This window comes from Pinus tabuliformis, chromosome 3_1 (assembly GCF_031772625.1).
Source record: "Pinus tabuliformis cultivar Carrire ecotype Pingquan chromosome 3_1, CPIR1, whole genome shotgun sequence".
Lineage (NCBI taxonomy): Eukaryota > Viridiplantae > Streptophyta > Pinopsida > Pinales > Pinaceae > Pinus > Pinus tabuliformis.
The window spans coordinates 623,448,624-623,466,045 of NC_142301.1; the positions used below are offsets into that span (position 1 = coordinate 623,448,624).

The following is a 17,422-nucleotide window of genomic DNA, read 5'->3' on the forward strand; positions in this document are numbered from 1 at the left end:
CCTCTTGATAATGTTCCTGGTGTAGCTGAAAAAGTGGACACAACACTAGGTGAGTGGACAGGGAAGGTCGACTTCACTATAGTGCGGATTGATGACTATGAAGTTGTGCTAGGAATGGAATTTATGAAACAATTTGATGCTATGATTGTTCCACATTTGAGGAAGCTGTACATTTACGATGGAAGGGAAGATGTACCCATTGGTGTACCAACCATTGGAGTGACAAGGCCTAATTGTAAGTTGGCAGTGATGCAAATGGAGGACGAGAAGTGGATGGAAGATACGAGTAAGCAGATGTCTACGGTTGAGACAAAGCTTACAGAGCAATCATTGGTCATCAGGACACTTTCATATAGCATCTTGGATTTATCAAGAAGGCTAGAAGAAGTTGAGGATGATGATGATGATGGGGAGACATATGTGAGGTCGAATGTCCAGGAGGAGGATCGGGTCACTTATCTACAGAAGATGGAGATAGAAGATCCTAATAGATGGATTGAGATGATTAGTGAGGGTGAGCCTTCAGGCTCTACCCCCTCCACATCTTCTTAGATGACAAGAAGATGGGGCTCATTGTTAGCTGCTCATGGCAGTGAGTCCTTAAAACAGGTTGAGTAGGTATGGCAGATGGTGCAGGGATGGCTTGGCATCAAGCATCATGACATCTTGCAGATGGGATGGAGTTTCGATGGACCTGAGCATGGGTGAGATTCTTGGTGAATCTAGGATGTGGCAGGTATCCGAGATAGACTGGTGAAAGCATAAGGATGTTCACCCTCATGGCTTGAGAATGACAATTGGATTAGCTACCCAACTAGTTCAGACATGGGGTCCGGAAGTGCACAGAGAGATGCTAGCATTAGGCAGACAAGGAGGACAGTTCACAGGATGAGGACGACACATGGTGGAGATGGAGTTCTACATATGTTGCAGGGATGTTTGCAGTATGTGGAGAAGTTGACATCATGGACCAAGGATGAGACAGATATTGATGATGATCTTGGTGGATGGCTACCAGGATGGTATGTTGTCGAGGACGACAACGAATTCAGGTGGAGGAGGATGTGAGGACCTGAAGTTCCGATGGAAGTGCGACCGTGTTCAAACGATGAGCGACCGGTTGGAAACTTGAAAAAATGATGGAGTGCGAGCTAGATTTCATGTGCGATGGCGTTATATGCTATAGTGCGCACAAGGGAGAGAGCGACGATGGTTTATAGAGATGTGGGGAGCATGAATGCTCAACCCACGGCCGACCTACAACATGGGCAAGCCGACATGTGTTTGGGCGAGATTGCGATGGAGTAAGGGCGTTGGGCAAGTCCGTTGGGTAGCCAAGACTTCGCCTTACCACTTGTATATATTAACATTGTGTTGGAGTCATTTGGACATTCAACCATCACACAACAACTTCGCTCAAAAAGAAGTGCGCAGATCTAAGAGGGTGGATGCACAAGTAGAAGGCACAGATTAGGAGATGCGCTCGTTCTTGGGCAAAGGCCGCACGGAGGTAGATCGCTTCTCGGTTCTGGGTGAAGGGTGTGGGCAGGGTCGCCCGTCGGTTGGAGTGAGGCGTGCACGGGTGTGTGGCACCCGATTTGTGCGACGACTTGGCACGGGTTCTTGGGTGCCTCGGGTGAGCGCCCACCCATCGTGCAAATGTGCACAGTGACTTGGTGAAATGTTGAGATTGTGAATGGAAGTGTGTCTCGGGCAGAGGCGCCCGTGTGTGGAGACTTAGAGGCGCGCCCAAGTTGGGCAAACAACACGGTCGTGCGACGAGGTGAACGAAGGGTTGGTAAGTCATGCGGCGACCATGCAGAGGCGCCGACAAGCTGGGCAACCGTATTTGTCGAAGATTGTAAAATTGGCTAAGTATGAAACTTGGGGTTTCCAAGTATCCCTGTAAAGCTTGTAACTTGTAAAAGATTATATAATATATTATTCGGGCAGACTCATTGTTCAGGGAGTTGCCCCTCCCTTTATACTGTGTAATTGTGTTCTTCATTTATAATTGCTGTTGATAATGAATGTGTATGGGTGTTCATTGGTATAAGGGATAACATAATAATACTTGATTGCGAAACACAAACTAAGTAGGAGTAAGTGGTTAGGCGTAGTCCACGAACATAAGTATTGGTGAAAAAAAAGTGTTCGGTGGTGCCGCACCTCACTAAGAGCGGTTGAAAGACCACTGCCAGCTTGGGTGTTGTAGGGAAAAGTATCCGACTCGGATGACCCTATCCCACTCTAAGGGTGATAGTACCTCAGCAACAACTGTAAAGAAAACTACTTAAGGTTTACTTCTTTATGAAAGCAAGAGAGAATGAAGAAATGCACTAACCGTTGCCTTGCGCTTAATGTCGAATCCAAACTCTTCTCTTTGCTTGCTTGCTCCCAGCTCCTTGCTCTTTTGCTGGCCCAGCTACAATGAGATCCTGCAAAACAACCAAGAAGGGAACTACAAGAAGCATGCAATCATAACTGATTCAAGGATTAGCATAAATCAAATATACAATTATCACAACATATCATTGAAACAAGTGCATATAGAAGAACCTCAATAGCTTTTATTAATAGAAGAAGTAAAGTTCTGAGAGTGTTACAACCATTGAAGGCTCCAATCCAGAAACACCTCTCAGCAGAAAGAATTTCTCCTCTTCACCTCCTTCAAGCAATCACCCAATAGCTCTATAGTGAAACCAACAGCATATCATTACTTTGCACAAAATTCCAGCCTCCTGAGCTCATAGGAGAGAGCTCAATATATAGATGAATTGAGAAAGGATGAGTCAGCTTGCAACTGATGTGTAGCTGCCTTGTGTCCTCTCTCTCTTCAGTTGATCTTCAGTTCTTGAGTCCACTTGGAGAACCTTGCTTCCACTTGGAGAAACAGAGCCTCTGACTCATCACAAGGCGAAATCCCTTATCCAAGTGTCATTTTTGGAAGATTCCAGAGCAATGACACATTGTGCCACTTGTCCCATCTCGCTCAGCGCAGGTGGCCTTTGTTCCACTTGCTTTGCAACGCAGGTACACCATGGAGCAACTGAGTTTCAGCGTAGAAACCTAGTGGAGCACCTGCTTTGATTTCAGGATTGCTTGTTTTTGAGTGTTTTCAGGTGGAGAACTGATCTGAGAGCTGTTGGCTTGCTGACCTTGTTCCTCTAGGGGTAGGAACATCATGTTTAGGGACTTTGGATCCCTTGGATTATTGACAATTCATGCAAGGCACAAAATTGTCTATAACATTGGGGGCATGACATATAGGGTCGAACATATTCCTACCAGACCGAGATTTACCAAATAAATGCACATGAGCATTTAGATTTATAATTCTTCATTTATAATTTTTCCACTAATTAAATATAAATTTTATAAATAAAAACTTATTTGAAAATGTATGTTACATAGTAAAGAAAATGCAATGTACAACTGCAAACATTATATATTAAAAAATAACAATTTATTCAAATATATATAAAAATTAAAAATAATACTTTTTTAAAAATATATAATTTTTGAAATAATAATGATTATTTTTCTTTATAAAAAATATCTATTACATCATAATAATAATAATAATAATAAAATATTATAATTCCATATATAATAACAAATATAATATATATAAAAAAATAATTCAATCATATAGAAACTAAAAATAAATCAGATTTTTTAATCCATAATAGCCTACAATGTAATGACCAGATGCCCATCCCCAATCAAAACCAAAATCAAATCCCAACCAAAACCAGAATCAAATGAAATACTAGATGATTTTACTGAGCAGAAATGCCATTAACAAAAATTGCAGTGCAGAGAATCCCACTTACATAGATCGCTTTCATACACGAGCTGCAGAATTCAAAGCATCACGAAACCCCCTGATGCCCGCATGAATTCATGCGGATTATTGCATTTGACAGTTATAAATAAAGATTAATGCTATCGCTGCAAGCATAGTTTCATCTCTCTTCAGATATATGTTTTCTTTGTGAATTCCTCTCACAGGTAGGCACACGTGTAACCAGGTCGCGAACATGGCCGAAGACCAGATAAAAATAAAAATAAAATTGTTGGGTGCGTCGACAGTGGTTGCTGCCATCGCCACTGAGAACCATACTATGTTCCTCTCCAATCTCAACTTGATTTAGATTCCCATTGTTAACCCTCATTCCGTGATGTTCTATAAAACAAATCTAGATTTCGATTTTAATGTGTGCACTGATATGTTGAAAAAGAGGAAAATTGCGTAAGATGTCATAAAATTTGATGGTATCAAAAAATCATTTAGCAAAAGTAATTGTATAATTATTTTCTTGAACGTGTTTATTACTGGTTCTGATTATTAGTTTTCTCATAACTATTAACTATTAATTTGACTGCAGTTAAAATTTTTCAATAATCTAAGATTCCATCGAAGAGTACACACTGGTACATATTAACTGCTAACATTCCATCCAATAATACATATTAATACATATATACTACTAGAAAAAAATTTCAATTTTTTTTTTAAAAAATTAAAATTTTTTATATTTTAATTTTATTATTATTAAATATAAATTAATTACAACTACATTACTTAAGAAGCATGATACCTGTGCGTTTTAATCTCTATTGCAAACCAATATAAATACTAAATTTTTTTATCAGATCACCTTTCTGTTGCTGGAAAACATGGAATGTCATTATACAAAACTGACGTTAATTGGTTATGTCGCCTTTTGTTTTTCGGACCCGCTGACACTGTAAGCATAGGAAACGTAAAGCCATAAACTTACAGAGTGTTAAAGTTGTCCTGCTACTGTATTCCATGTTTCAAAGACAGCAGTAAAAAGTATGTCTATTTTTTTCTAATTATAAAATAACATATGTACCGAACTATCATTTTAGAGTTCGAAGCGTAAGGGTTTATAATTGGCGAAGTTCTATTATACGTTTTTAAAACCAGTTTACGGCTTTTTTCGCTCTCCGATACTTCTCGTCCCTAACCACACCCCGTTTGGGCGTCGACCAAAGTATAACTCCCGATGTATATTTCCGTTTCCGGTACGGCGTAGACTGTCCAAAACGTATAAAACAGAGAGTATGCCTTTATAAAGTGATAACTATGTCTGTATCAAAGGAGTGAAACATGTGTATTTTTAAAGAAATAATTTGTAATTGACTTTTCCGCTGTTGAGAGTGAAGTCAAATTCATGTAAAATTTTTGGTACTGTAATTAGTTTCTAGATTTCCATCAAGAACACATGTGGGATTTTAGATCTTTCTACATCGCTATTAGTTTCTAAATCTCTATGCAGTATTCTAGATCTTTCTTCAGCCTCTATAAATTTGTAATTTTTCTGGCCAAAGAATGCAAGCCAAGGTCTCGGCCTGTTACGTAATGCAAAGTGATTTTTGTTCTCCAGTGATTGTTTTATCTATTCAGCTTTTCTGATCGAGTAATCTTATGATTGTTTTATCTATTCAGCTTTTGTGATCGAGTAATCTTATTGTTTCTCCATTTTTTTTTTGAAATTATTCTTCGTTATTGCCATCTAAGTCCTTGAGTATAAATCCGTTGTGCGTTATGTATGCTGTGGTATCAGAGCTACCGTCAAATATCCACTGTGCAAGCGGCTTAGTGCCATCGCATTACTCTGGCAACGTTCATGAAAACGTTGGTTGTTACCTCTGGAGCTATTGAAGGGCTTGTCCAGGAAATCGGAAATTGCTGCAAAGAAGAGACTAGAGGAAAAACATTTGGAAATAGCTAAGGAATGTTAAGACAGTGGTTGCAAGAAATAAAAAGGCCGTGCTCATATGGTGAAACTTGCCATGAAGCCTAAAATGTGGAGTGCTTAAGTGCTTTACGTGGAGTTCATCATTTTTTTCATCAAGCTTGCACGTATAAAAAGCAACACATGTATGTGTGAAATGTGAAAAGGTTAAAATATTATATATGTTTATATATTTACATAATTATATGTTGGAATTTTGAAAAGTATATTTTAAAAAGGAGCAAGAATTTTAAAGAGGGTATTTTAAAAAGGAGGAAGGTCATTATTACTAAATTTTAAAGAGTAATAATTAAAATTTTATTTTTAAGTGAAGTTTTTGTTTTTGGGCATCAATATATTGAAAATGGAGACAACAGTTACCAATATGGAGAATTTGAGCGAGGCTAATTTTGCCCTATGGAAATCACACATGGAGGATATACTGATTTTGAAGTATCAGTATTTGCTGATTGAGGGCACAACAAAGAAACCCTCATCGATGAAAAATGAAGAATGGAATAAGTTAGATAGAAAGGCAATTGCAATAATCTGTCAATATCTAGCAAAGAATGTGTATTTCAATGTGTCCGGAAAAAATATGGCTGAAAGATTATGGAAGAAGCTCCATGATCTATACGAAAAGAACATGGCATCAAACAAAGTGTTCTTGATGAAGAAACTTTATAATCTCAAAATGAAAGAGGGTGTTTTAGTCGCTAAGCACTTGAATGCATTTAATATTATTACTAATCAGTTTGCCTCTGTTAAAATCATTTTAGATGATGAAATTAAAGTTATTTTGCTAATGTGTTATATGCCAGACCACTGGGAAAATTTAACTCTAGCTATGAGCACTTCAACAACTGCAGGGACCCTAAAGTTTGATGATGTCAGTAGCAGCTTAATGAATGAGGAACTGCGACGCAAGTCAATTGAGGAAAACTAGCGAGGAGAAGCTCTAACTCTAGCTGATCGTGGTAGGAGAATGGATTAAGGCTGGCAAGGGCGATCAAGATCGAGAGGCTGATCAAATCAAGAAGAAGAAGGATCATCTTCTTTCATTGTGGCAAACTCAGGCACATAAGAAAGAATGTTGATTGTGGAAGAAAGGACAAAAGGACCAGAGACCATCTAATACAAATCATAAGTCATCCAGCACAAATGAAGGTGAGACTACTGGTGTAGCTACAGATGGTGATGTGTTGTTTACTGTTTCAGTAGAGGATGCATGTGTATATACATCTAGCAGTAGCTTTGATTGGATCCTTGACTTTGGGGCATCTCGCCATGTAACCCCATGCAAAGATAGTTTTGTTTCATATAATCCTGGTGATTATGGTAGAGTGCATTTAGGGAATAATCATTTTTGCAGTGTTGTTGGAGTGGGAGATGTCCAGATCAAGATGAAAGATGGACAAGATATATTGTTGAAATAGGTTAGGCATGTACCAGAAATGCACATGAGTTTAATCTCTATAGGACGACTAGATGATGAAAGCTACTCGACAAGCTTCGGAAAAGGAGGCTGGAAAATTAGCAAAGGTGCATTGGTCATGGCCAAAGGACCCAAGACATGAACATTATACACATTGAAGACACTGATAGGAAAATCAAATTTGGCTGCTGTCACAAAAGAAGGAAGTTCAACAGATCTGTGGCATAAGTATTTGGGTCACATGACCGAGAAGGGTTTAAAAATCCTTGTTGATAAAAAATTATTGCTAGGTTTAAAACCCTACAATCTTAATCTTTGTGAGTATTGTATATATGGTAGACAAAGAAGGGTTTCATTCCTTAGAGGTGGCCATGACAGAAAGAAAAATGTGTTAGAATTAGTATGCTCAAATGTGTTTGGGCATGTTAACATCAAATCGTTAGGAGGAACATCATATTTTGTAACATTTATAGATGATGCATCCAGGAAGGTTTGGGCATATTCTATGAAAATAAAAGTGAAGTGTTTGGAATATTTCAAAAATTCTTTGTTACTGTTGAGAGAGAGACTAACAAATTGCTGAAGTGTTTAAGAACAGATAATGGTAGAGAATATTGCTCAAATGCATTTAAGGAATATTGTAACAGGTCTGGCATAAAGCATGAAAAGATTGTGCCTGGTACTCCTCAATAGAATGGTGTCACAAAAAGGATGAATCATACCATTATGGAAAAGGTGTGAAGTATGTTGCCGAATTCCAGTTTGGAGAATAATTTTTTGGCTGAAGCAGTTAGGACTGCTTGCTACATCATAAATAGATCTCAAACTATAGCCTTGGATGGCAGTATCCTGAAGAAGTTTTGACTGGTAAGAATTTGAATTATTCTCACTTGAAAATCTTTGGATGTGAAGCATTTGTACATATTCCCAAAGAAAATAGAACTAAGTTAGATGATCAATTTATGAAATGCATTTTTTTGGGATATGCGGATGGAAATTTTGGTTATCGTCTATGGGATCCAGTGAAACATAAAATTATTAGAAGCAGGGATGTTATATTTAATGAGTCAAAAAAGTTCAAGAGGACTGTAGGTGAGTTGGAGGTCAAGAAGGTTATTGACAGGTTAGAAGAGCAGTAGGAAAACATACCACCAATACAAGAAAATGAACAACAAATTCAGGAGCATGAAGAAGAACAAGTGGAAAATAATGAACAACAAGAAGGAATCTTGCAGGAACCTTTACAGGAGATTCAACCTAATAATGCACCACCACAGTTTGTTCGCAGATCTTCTAGGCCTCATAAGCCTTCAAAAAGGTATCCTCCTTCAAACTATATTTTGTTCACTAATGAAGGTGAGCCTAATTGTTTTCAAGAAGCGTGTGAAGTTGAGCACAATGAAGAATGGAGGAAAGCAATGGAAGAAGAAATGAACTCTTTGCTCGAAAATAAAACTTGGGAGTTGGTAAACCTCCCAAAAGGTAGAAAGGCTTTACAAAACAAATGGGTTTACAAGATTAAGCATGAAGGTGATGAAAAGAATGAGAGGTATAAAGCAAGGTTGGTGGTGAAAGGTTTTGCCCAAAAAGAAGGTATTGACTTCACTGAAATTTTCTCACCTGTTGTTAAAATGTCATCCATTAGAGTCATCCTTGGTCTACTTGTTGCTTTAGACTTAGAATGTGAACAATTAGATGTAAAAATTGTTTTCCTTCTTGGTGAATTCGAGGAAGAAATTTATATGGAGCAGTGAGAACGCTTCATAGAATAAGGCAAAGAAGGCCTTGTTTGTAGGTTGAAGAAGAGTCTCTATGGGTTGAAACAGACACCTCGACAATGGTACAAGAAATTTGATTCATTCATGTTGGAACATGGTTTTGAGAGGTTGGAAGCTGACCATTGTGTCCATATCAAGAGGTATGATCAAGGAAAGTATATCATATTATTGTTATATGTGGATGACATGTTGATTGTTGGGCATGATAAGAATAACATTAATAGGTTGAAGAAAGATTTGGGTAGCAAATTTGCAATGAAGGATTTGGGACCAGCACAACAGATATTTGGCATGCAGATTAAGCATGACAGGAAAAACAAAAGGTTGTGGTTGTCACAAGAAAAATATATCAAGAAGGTGCTTGACAGGTTTAATATGAAGGATGCCAAGCTAGTTGGTACACCCCTTGCAAACCACTTCAAGCTGAGTACTGAATTATGTCTTAGTGATGATAAGGAGAAAGAAGAGATGAGCAAGATTCATTATGCTTCAGCAATTGGCAGTTTGATGTATGCCATGGTATGCACATGACCAGACATTTCATATTCAGTGGGAGTAGTGAGTAGGTTCCTTGCCAATCCAGGAAAACAACATTGGCAAGAAGTAAAATGGATTTTGAGGTATCTCAATGGTACTAGTAATTATTGTTTATGTTTTGGTTATGATGATACTGTGCTTGAAGGATTTACAGATGCAGATGATGCCAGAAAGTCCACTACAGGTTATTTGTATACATTTGCAGGTGCAGCAATGTCTTGGGTGTCAAGGCTATAATGAATAGTAGCCCTCTCTACAATAGAAGCAGAGTACGTAGTTGCAAGAGAAGCTTGTAAAAAGATGTTGTGGATGCAGCAATTCCTAGGAGAGATAGGAATAAAGCAGGACAAGTATGTGCTATATTGTGATAGTCAGAGTGCCATTCACTTGGCGAAAAATCCAGCATTTCATTCAAAACCCAAGCACATTGACTTAAGGTACCATTGGATCCAGCATGTGTTGGAAGAAGAACAATTGTCCTTGAAAAAGATCCATACAAATAGGAACCCTGCTAATATGCTCAGTAAGATTCTACCACGAAATAAACATGAGTTATGTAGAGGCATGGTAATACTCGATGTGACTTGATTCATGACTCTTATTTGGCTTCAAGTGGGAGAATGTTAAGTGTGAAGCCAAATTCATGCAGGATTCTAGATCCTTCTAGACCGCCATTAGTTTCTAGATCTCCATCTAGAACACATGCAGGATTTTAGATCCTACTACACCGACATTAGTTTCTAGATCTCCATGCAGGATTCTAGATCCTTCTTCAGCGTCTATAAATTTGTAATTTCTCTGGCCAAGGAATGAAAGCCAAGGTCCAGGCATGTTCCGTAAGGCAAAGTGATTTATGTTCTCCACTGATTGTTTTATCTATTCTGTTGTTTCTGATTGAGTAATCTTGTTGTTTCTCCATTTTTCTGTCTTTGAAATTATTCTTTACTATTGCTATCTAAGTCTCCGAGTATAAATCTGTTATGTGTTATATATACTCTAAATTAATTCAAAGTATAAAAGACAAGCCACCACCGTCGTGGTCGTGGACTTTTGATATAATTTGTTGTATACCGTTTTGCATGTTATCATCACACCGATTCAAGTGGAAATTCTCTTTATTATTTAATTTATAAAATTCGGAAGCATATTCACATACTCGAAACATCAATGGACATTGCATATGGATCCTTCATCATTAATCCTGGTTATAAAGTATGCCACGTTCGTCGAATGCTATAGTAAATTCACATGGATTTTTATTGTGGAAACAGGCACACAGAGGGAGATCGACCAACAAATACCGAGTACACACCACACCATGTTATTGTGGCAGACCGACACATAGATGAAGATCGAAAAAGAAATACTGACCACACGCAATACACTTCCTGGTCATATAAGAAGTGCTGTTTAAAAATAGATAAACTAATTTTGACCTATAACCTTAAGAGAATATCTTAACAATATAGTTAGACTTATTCAGTTAGACCTAAACAAACTCAGAGAGATAATAGTAAGAGACTCAGATTGACAGGAGTGAGAATTATTCTTCTGAGAATGAGAGAAGTGGGAATTATTATTCTGACAAATCGAATTGCTTTGATTCCAAATCTCAGATTTATGAAAAGTGTTCAAACCACCGTTTTGATGAGACTAGGTTAAGATTAAACTGCGTAGCCGAAATCCCTCTGGTTGTTGCAGTCCAGGTTTGATCCGTAGCTCACCCCGAGAATGTAACAGACTCTTTTGTAAAAGCCGATGCGATCCTCCTGCACCTTGACGCTACCTTTACCACACTCCAACCCACCGTTGATGATCTTGGTAACCATTCCATATCCCACAGATCGCCCGGCGGCGCTCTCGCTGCTGGACAGACTCCATTTCCCGGTCATCACGTCGTGGCAGGAAGGCTTTGGATGCTGGGCGGTCATCGAGAACCACATATCCGTCTTGAACGAGACCGTGGGATCGTTGGCAACGATGTGCGGGTTGTTTATGCCATCAAATCCGATTGCCTCCCCGGCTGGTCCATAGGTGTAATTCCTGAATAATACAAATCAAATTGAGCAAATGGCGCATGAAGGTTAGATTTCGTCGTGGCAGGAAGGCTTTGGACGCTGGGCGGTCATCCAGAACCACATGGCTGTCTTGAACGAGACCGTGGGATCGTTAGCAACGATGTCCAGGTTGTTTATGCCATCAAATCCGATTGCCTCCCCGGCCGGTCCATAGGTGTAATTCCTTAATAATACAAATCGCAGTTGTCTATAACGCTACTTTTTGAAAGCTTTTCCCGCCGGTTTTTCGGTCGAAATCCGGCAGGAACTTATTGGAATCGCAAGTTTGATAGCTAGTTTCTGCCAATGAAAGCGTCCCAGGGGTTTTTCAGGGTGCTGAATCCAAATATGCAGTTAAAAAACCATTTTAACTGCAACAAATCAAGATTTAACCTCAATTTCTTCCGCCGGATTCCGTCACCGGAATCTCCAAAAAATCTATTATAGACAACTCCATACAAATCAATTTGACCAAATTGGAAGATATAGAAACTAGTGACCGTGAGAATTGAAGGGGCCTCGTCTGTAGTAGCTCTTTCTAGATGCACAGGGCCATTGGGTGGTTTCCTCGCAGTAGCGGGAGGATTGTCCAAAGAAAGCAGCGAGCTCTCTTTTCCGAGTAGCGAGATTGCCGGTGGTGCCGAAGCCGGGAAAATCTTTGGCAGCCATAATGAAGGCAGAGTAGGTGTAGAATCCTCGGCCCACGCAAACGTCGTCGTTTCTATGCTTCAATAACTGATTGAAAATGCTTTCAGTGATGATAGATTCAACTCGCTGTCCACCGTGAGTAGAAGGTGAGGGAAGAGACAGTGAGGGAGCCGTGGGTGACGGAGGGGACGGTGAGGGCAGCGTAGGACTCGATGCTCGCATTGGCTTTGGCAACCCTCCCGCAATAGACTTCCGTATTGCCACACCATCCCCATTTGCTGCAGCACAATTCATCCCGACAGAGCGCTCCGCCTGCTTGCTCTCCACAGTCCTCCGCAGATACAAAATACAAATTCATCGTCGCCATTGCAAGCAAGGCAATCGCCATGGCAGAGAACTTCATCGATTTCACATCTCGTACACTGGTTCTCTGTCAGCACTGCATTAATTGCAGCTTTCGGTTAAATTATGCAGACTGCAGACCCTCTTTTATAACGATATTTCCGGTCTCCTTCACGTTCACGTCTCGTCAGCGTATATGCATGCATCCATGCACGGTAAGAATTTCAATCACTTCACGTATCTTCAACTTATATATGCATGCTTCCATGCAGGGTAGGAATTTCAATTAAATTTGAAATGTGAGACACTTTCAATTAAATTTGAATTTTAAATTAAATTTGTAGGATTTATGTAACTTTCGATCGTTTTATAGTTTTAAGGATTTGTGTAACTTTTAACCATTTTAAAATTTCATTACTAATATGGACATTAGGAATTTCAAATCGAAAACCGTCATTAAATTAAAGGATTTATGTAACTTCGATCATTTTATAATTTTATTAGCTAATATTGACAGATAGGAAATTCTTTTAACTACATTGGACTGACATCACCCCACGACAGGCCAATTTTCCGGTCTAATTCCATCCTTATGGAAAAATGTTAGTTTTTCAATTTAGTGATAGATTTAGATTATACTTATCATCGACATATGGCAAGATACTAAATTTTCAATTTAGCCAAGCTTATATGATATTTTATTTATCATCATGAGTACGGTTGGAATTTGGATTCCAATTTATAAGATATATTTTTTAACATTTTGAGTTTTTATATTTTATTTTCAAGCAAATTATGTTCAAAGTTTTGTCTTTCGGGTATGCTGTTTTGATATCTAATTATTTTTCATTAATAAAGTTTTGACTAAAAAGTTATTTTTCAATAATAAATTTATGTTAAATTTTTTTACATTGTATCTTATTATAACAAAAAAAACAAATGCTCTAAAGAAATTAAAGTTAAAAAAAATTACTTCAAAGATAATGTTTTGATAATAAATAACTTTCTAATTGAAAAACTTTCACAACTTTATTGGGGTGAGAAGCACATTCTACAACATTAAGTTAGGTGTGATCAATTTGTGATAAATGTATGTCCCTCTAAATATAAAAAAAAAATATGTAGTGTGGGCTATCATAAAAAAGGAAAATGAATAAAAAGGGAAAATGAATAAGCATATTTAGTTAGTTTTAATTAAAACTAGCACAACGACATTTATCAATGTGGTTGATATACGTCGATAGGTGTATAAGAAGCATATCTACAACCACATTAACCAATGTGATTGATATACACCAATAGCCATGTATCAACCACATTAATAATTATTATGTTTATTTTGTTAAAAGCCAACTATTTATGATTATTAATAGCTATATAAATAATAACAACCATATTATTAGATATTTATATATTTATGATTATTATATTAATATTATCTTATATATTAAAATAATATTAACTAATTCTATAATATTTTATTTAATATTTTTTAATTTTAAATTTAAATATTTAATAATAATATTAACTCATAATAATAATAGTAAATTTAGACAAGGGATTGATATTATAAAGCCAAGGGAAAAATAAACTCAAGCGAGTAATACTAAAATCCCAAGGGATTATGAACGCAACAGAATAATATTAAAACAAAGGGACTAATATTATAAACCTAAGGTATATAAATCCTAGAATAAATATTATAAATACTAAAATAAATATGGTTGATTTTCATGGTGAGACAATCTTTGTCACAATGCGACATTCAATCATGGTTGACCATGATTCATATTATAAACCTAAATAATAAACCCAAGGGACTAATATTATAAACCATAAGATAAATATTAAAAATACTAAAATAAACATGGTTGACCACGATTTATTTTCATCTTAATAAAAATAATTAGTTTAGTAAATATGGTTGATATAGGTATAAGGTTTCATTTTCATCTATCATACAAACCATTAATAATAATAATAGTATTCAATTAAATATAAATAATGATAATAATAATAATTTATTATTTCATATTTTATAAAATTTATTTTAATAATTACTTATTTGATTAAAAAATAATTAATTTTTATATTTTTTAAGAAAAATATAAATATTTATATTTATAATTTATAATTTATATTAGTTTATAATAATAATTAGGTGTGTAGGCGTAGGCGTCCCCCTATAGGAATTGACAACTTAATCATTTTCTTAATTAATCTTTTTGATCGGATGGTCTGAATTGAAAGATGCAAGTATATTCTTGTAGTCTCCACTAGATCAATGACTGAAATTAACTTCCTTGCATATCTAATAGGGGTGTTTAAACCCTACTTAAATTAATTTTTTACCAAATGAGATTAAAATTTCACTGTGCCTCTCATTTATCTCCACGTATAAAGATTAACAAAAATAATATTAAAAAATAAAATAAAATAAAAATATAAAACAATATAAGATGGAACAACAATTTCCCTTGCATATGCGCAACCTAGCAACATGCAATTATCCCATCATTTAATCATGAAACCCTTGGCTTTTAGCATTCTCACCATTCCTCCTCCCCCTTTTCATATGAAGATGTATACAGATGGAAAGAGCTAACCAGCCATATATTGGGTATTTAATGCCCTCAGAGCAGCACGCGACTTAACGCGATAACACGGGAAGACCGGCATGCTCTCCTCCCCCCGTTCTCCGAATGCTTTCCCAAGTTGTAGGGACGGATCGTGAGCATTTACTCAACGTGCGCAGCTTGAGGCCATGAACTAATCACTGCTGAGCTACAGGTAAATAACTAGGGTTTAGTTTTAGCCGCTTTTTTCATTGTTGTTTTGACATAATGGGTTACCATTTCTGATTGTTTTTTTGGTTTCTTCTCCAACGTAGGATGTGATTCCGTTCATGTGAATGGCATAAATGAATCAATTTACGAGCTTGGAAATCAAAGGTCTGTCATAGATCCAGAGGCTGTCTCTTTTGTTGAATTTATAACACGACCCGATTAGTCTAAAACTGCAAACGAATTGGTTCGATCTGTGCAATATTTGCTGCTACGATGGTGCGACGCAGTGGCTTCCTTTCATGTTGTTGTTTGTTGCCAAGGGAAAATAGTTATGTTCGACTTTGAATATGGAGGGGAAATGGGTCGTGGCTAGCCCTCCACCTCACAGTGGCGATGCATTGTGGCTGCAAAACGACAATGGATGGAGGTTTCTACTAACTGCGTGTGCAAGCTGCAACGGTGGGAGATCAACACCAGCGGCAATAGGGCTTCCAACATTGCTAATTCCCAGGAGAAGTTTTAGAATTTTCAGTTGCAGGTTAGGGTTCTAGCTTATTTCTCACTTTAAAGTATTTTCTTAGAAACTTACACCTCCAAATGCTCTTGCTCTCAAAAAGTACGGCTCTATATGCTCTTGCGTTCATCTTTCCTGTAAGATTTTATACTCTGAAAAAAAAAAAACAAATAGTAGATATTAGGGTCATATTTTTAGTAAGGTTGAAATTTATACTTTGACCAGGGTTAAATCAAATTTTGATCCAATTACATCATAAAACTTAATCTAATAGTTTGTTACTAATTCTAAAATTGTTTGATGTGTCTGTTTAGGGTTGGCAGCACCGTAGTTTGAGGACCCACCGAGATGTTGGTGCTGCAAATGGTGCGCCAATGGTGTGTGCTGCATATGGTGCAGCATTGTTGGGTTCTCGACTGAATAATAATACTGTTTGGGTGCCTTGGATGTTGTTAGATAACAACAAACACGCTGGCTATTATATGTCAAGTTGAGCTTTGGATTAACATGAAGGCAGACTCTTTTACGGTTTATGTTTGCTTGGGAGTTAATAATTACGGCTTATGTTTGCTTCAAAGTTAATAATACTTGCAATCAGAGACATGCTTTACTTTAGCCAATTTGATGACTATTTGTTAGATGTTTTGGATGTTTATTTTTGTGTTTATAATAAGTTGGGGCTATTTTGCCCATTTTGAGTTTATAATAAGCCTGGCTTATTTAGGTACCCAGTTTCATTTTATTGGTGGTAATCAGTTTCATTTTATTGATGGTATGAATGTTTATTTCTGTGTTTTCTAAACATTTTTTAATATTTTATTATTTTATGTTTGGATTAGGGTGTTTAGTGAGAAAAATGTCAAATGAAATTAAAAAATGTTAATTATATCTTAATTTCAAAAATCTTATTTTTGATTTACAATTGTTTGACATTGAAATATTTGTTATAAATTTCTCATTATTATATTTTTAAAATATTTGATATTTATTATATATTTGGCATATATATTTATTATATATTAAATACTGAAATATTTTTTTACTTTCAATTACATAATTTATAATTTATCACAATTTTTTTTATTATTATATTTTTTAAATATTACATGCTTAGAAATTACACATCTTTCCCGTACTAAAAAGGAAGGTAATTTGTTGATATGTTGTTCCTCTGTGGCGGTAGCTCTCACTAACCTATTCAGAAAGATCGGTGGAGGCATCACTAAGTTCACCAACGTGGCAGAGGCTTCTATGACCATTGCACTCGTGTTTTTTTATTGTTGCTACATCCTATTTGCTTCCTTGATTTAACCTCTGCAAACGAATTGCCTGCTCATAAGAAAAAAAATGTATTCACAAAGATTCGATCTCAACCAATTCGATATGTTTGGTTGCTGCTCTCCCCAGCTTATGGAAAAACACTGAATTAGGTACATGTCTTAGTACATTTTTGCAATGTAGGAATAAATACCCATTTATATACACATGATGTATATTTACATAAATTTGTTGTTCTCAATCTGAAAAATGTTTTAAAATTTATCATTTTACACTGAT

General features: G+C 36.6%; 1 pseudogene; it reads right to left on the reverse strand.

The window, feature by feature from the left end:
• Positions 1-11,149: 11,149 nt before the first annotated feature.
• On the reverse strand, positions 11,150-12,629 carry LOC149188572 (basic endochitinase-like; annotated as a pseudogene).
• Between the last annotated feature and the right edge of the window lie 4,793 nt (positions 12,630-17,422).